The sequence below is a fragment of the Chrysochloris asiatica genome, unplaced genomic scaffold (genome assembly GCF_000296735.1).
Source record: "Chrysochloris asiatica unplaced genomic scaffold, ChrAsi1.0 scaffold00026, whole genome shotgun sequence".
NCBI lineage: Eukaryota > Metazoa > Chordata > Mammalia > Afrosoricida > Chrysochloridae > Chrysochloris > Chrysochloris asiatica.
In genome coordinates this window covers 17,514,236-17,518,252 of record NW_006408544.1, presented here as the reverse complement: position 1 = coordinate 17,518,252, position 4,017 = coordinate 17,514,236, and the positions used below count along the sequence as shown (strand labels likewise).

The 4,017-nt window shown below is 36.6% G+C and overlaps 1 protein-coding gene and 1 pseudogene across 1 annotated transcript in view; both read right to left on the bottom strand.

Moving 5' to 3' along the window:
* FAM159A (family with sequence similarity 159, member A) overlaps positions 1–4,017 on the bottom strand; it is a 38,185-nt gene that overhangs the window by 6,633 nt on the left and 27,535 nt on the right. The window lies entirely within an intron of this gene.
* On the bottom strand, positions 1,906–2,979 carry LOC102813767 (annotated as a pseudogene).

Sequence of the window (4,017 nt, the reverse complement as noted above, 5' to 3'; positions counted from 1 at the left end):
GCATAGCCTATTCATTTGACCAGTTTTTATATGCATTCTTTGGGGAGGAAGGTACGTGTACTATGAAATTTTATTGCACATATTCAAACTCACTAGACACTCTGTGGGAGAAAGAGGAGGATGTCTGTTCCCATAAATATTTATTTTTTGAAACCCTAAGGAACAGTTCTTCTCTGTCATATAGGGTCACTATGATTTGGAATGGACTCAATGGCAGTGAGGTTGGTTTGGGTATAGTTTTATACAAGGGGGATTCAAAAAGCTTGTGGGAAAATCCCATTATCTTTATGTGTTAGGATGTTAGGATAGGATGTGTGTGGAAACAAACTGTTTTTAATTTTCATAGGTAAAATAGTTCTAACATTTAAAATAATCTGTCAATAAGACTTGCTCTCTAGTTAACATATACCACAAGTATTTTCTTTTCTTTTCTTGAAAATACTCACATCCACTGCCACAGTATCCTTTACAAAACAGACTACAGGACAAGTTGCACATAATAAGGTCTGTAAAAAATAACATTTTACTACAACTGTGTTTTTTCAGATACTTTAAATAATAAATCATTACGTGTCAATTTGACCTGTCTTTTGAAGAATCCCATTATCTTTTAATTCTATATTTTCCATGAACTTTTTGAAATGATCTCATATAAACACTGCCGCAGAACTTTTCTATCACCACAGAGAAACTTCCTCATGGTACCTCTTTATGGTCAGATCTTCCCCTTAAACTAATTTCTGGCAACCACTGATGTGTTCTCCATTTCTAGAATTTTGTCATTTTGAGAGTGTGATATAAGTAGAATTACAAAGCATATAACCTTTTGAGATTGGCTTTGCTTTTTTCATTCAATATAATAACCTGGAGATTTATTCAAGTTATGTGTATCCATAGTTCATTCCTTCTTATGGCTGCATAGTATTCTATTGTATGCATGCATCATTTGCCTGTTGAAGGACATTTGAGTTATTTCCAATTTTTTCCTAATACAAATAAGGCTGCTATGGACATTCATGTACAAGTTTTTGTGTAGACATATACTTTAATTTCTCTAGGAAAAGCACCTGAGAATTTTATTGTTGGTTTGTAATGTAAATGTATGTGTAACTTTATAAGAAACTTCCAAATTGTTTTGCAAAGTGGCTGTACTACTTTACATTGCCACCAACAAATATGAACCAGTTGTCTCACATCCTCATCAGCCCTTGGTATTGTATTTTTCACTTTAATATTCTGATAACAGATAGCTCATTAAGGTTTTAATTTGCATTTCCTTAATGACTAATGATATTGAACATGTTTCATGTGCTTATTTGTCATCTGTATATCCTCTAAAGGAAAACTAGTGATGCAGTGGGCTAAGTATTAGAGTGCTAACTGCAAGGTCAGTGGTTCAAACCCATTAGCCGCTGTGTAGGAGACAATGAGGCTGTATGCTCCTGTAAAGATTAAGTCTTGGAAATTCTAAGAAGCAGTTCTATTCTGTTCTATAGGGTCGCAATGAGTCAGACTCAACTGGGACAGTAGTGAACTGTCAGTTCAAGTCATCCGTCAATATTCTAAAGGGATTGTTTGTTCTTTTTTAGAGATGTGTTTTGTGAAATTTTCTTTTGGTTTGAGGCTTATCTTTTCATCCTTTTAACAGGGTCTTTTGCTGTATATAAATTTTGATGAAGACTAATCCAGCAATTTTTTTTTCATTTATGGGTAGTGCTTTTGGTCTGTCATCTAGGAACCCTGTCTAACCACAGATTACAAAAATTTTCTTCTAGAAATTGTTTTTTTTTTAATTCTCAACATTTAATTTTTCTTTCTTTTTAAATGACACACTAATTAGAAAATCACGGATAATAAAAATATCTACATACTGGATACAAGTTAAATACATGGCTATCCATTCATTCATTTTGCCTTCCCGCTGTTTATCTTCTATTGCATTTTTCTTTGCCTTTTATATACCCTTTTTTTTCTTGCTTTCAAATCCACTTTAGGCCCTGGTTTTACCCACTCAATTTCTATTGGTTTTTCTACACCTGGTATAAAAAAACATCTGCAGTGGGATCATGTGGAAGAATAGTCTTTGGTTCTTTCTTTCTCAGTTTTTGCACATCTTTCACTTGCTGTTTCTCTTTGTATTTTCCAGCTGAGATGGATCTCACAATATGGTGATGCTAGGAATAGAAGACATGTTTGGTGACTAGTAGTGAGGATTTTCATATAAAGTTGGTCCTCCAAAACTTCCCTGGAATATCTTTATAAGATTTAAGACAAAACGAGGTCCTACTTCTACAAGTGCAGCATCTTCCTCTATAATCTGAAAGTTCTGAAACCATATCCTATTATCCAAAATGGTGAAAGTAAATACATGATCCACAAATGGCTGACTTTTGGGATGATACCATGGTGTACAAAAGATCTGAATTAAAAGTTGTTTTAACAAAGCATAATGTGGCAGTTCATCAAACACAGGGTCAAAAGACAAAATGGGCCGAGAACCTTTCAAACAGTTTACAGTCATCTTTAGTTTAGCTAGAGTATGATTATTTTGAACAAGGAATTTAGCAGATGGCCCATGATGTGAATTTGAAAACCACATATATAAATCCTGTTTTTTCTTGGCCTCAAAATAGATACATTTATTGCAGTTTTTCATTTCACAGACCTCATTAATCACAAATAACTAATCTTTACGATCCATTTTAGTATCTGCTTTAGAATGACACATCAACGTTCTTAAGTCTTGCATTAAGTGTCTTGTTCTGAAATTTTTTCCTCTGGAAGAAAAGATGAGAATCCGTTCTTTATTTTTCCATTTGCCCTTGCAGACGGGTCCTGGAATACAGTCTTTCTCTTCCTCCTCCGCCTCCTTGCCGTGTTTTGCAGCTTAGGAGGCGGCCTAGAATCTCTTTTGCTCTTTTTCGACCTTTTGTTCTGAAACGCCATGTCTCCATGCTGTTTCCTTTTGGCAGCCACCATCTTGCCTCGTCGTGTTCGCTCTTCGCCTTTCTAGAAATTGTTTTGTAGTTTATGGTTTACATGAAGATCTATGATTTATTTTGAATTAATTTATATATAATGTATGAGATTTAGGTAAAAGTTTATTTTGTACCTATGGAAATCCAGTTGCTCCAATATCTATTGAAAAGACTACTTTTTCTCCACTGAATTACTTTTCACCATTGACAAAAATCTGTTGGGCATGTCTATGATATGGTCTATTTCTGGACTCCTGACCTATGGAGTCCTAGTGTGGTACTGTGGGATAAGGCACTGGATCACAAGGTTGGTTTAACCCACAAGGTCGGTGGTTCAAACTCACCAGTCGCTCCTTGGAAACCCTATATATAGATAGGGTCACTATGAGTTGGAATCAACTCAATGCATTGAACAACAACATCCTGATCTATGGAGTCTTGGTGTGGCACTGCATGATAATGCACTGGACTGCAAGGTCAGTTTAAACTGTGTGGTCAGCGGTTCAAACTCACCAGCAGCATTTCAGAAACCCTATACAGGGTCTCTATGAGTCAGAACTAACTCAATGGCATTAAACAACAACAATCCCACAGTATCCTGATTATGGTTGCTATACAAATATCAAACCTGTTGCCATCAAGTCAATTCTGACTCATGCTATACAACCAAATAACGAACTCATTGCCATCCAGTAGATTCCAACTCACAGTGTCTCTATAGGACAGAGGAAAACTGCCCCTTTGAGTTTCTGAGACTATAAACCTTTATGGGAGTAGAGTGTCATCTTTCTCACGGGGAGTAGCTGGTGGGTTCGAGTGGCTGACCTTGTGGTTAGCAGCCCAATGTGTAACCCATGATGCCACCAGGGCTCCTGTCAAGCTATATGTTGTTGTTGTTAGATGGCACTGATTTGGTACCGACTCACAGTGACCCTATGTACAACAGAACAAAGCACTGCCTGATCCTGGGCCAACTTCACAATTGTTGCCACGCTTGAGCCCACTGATGCTGCCACTTTGCCAATCCATCTCGGTGGGG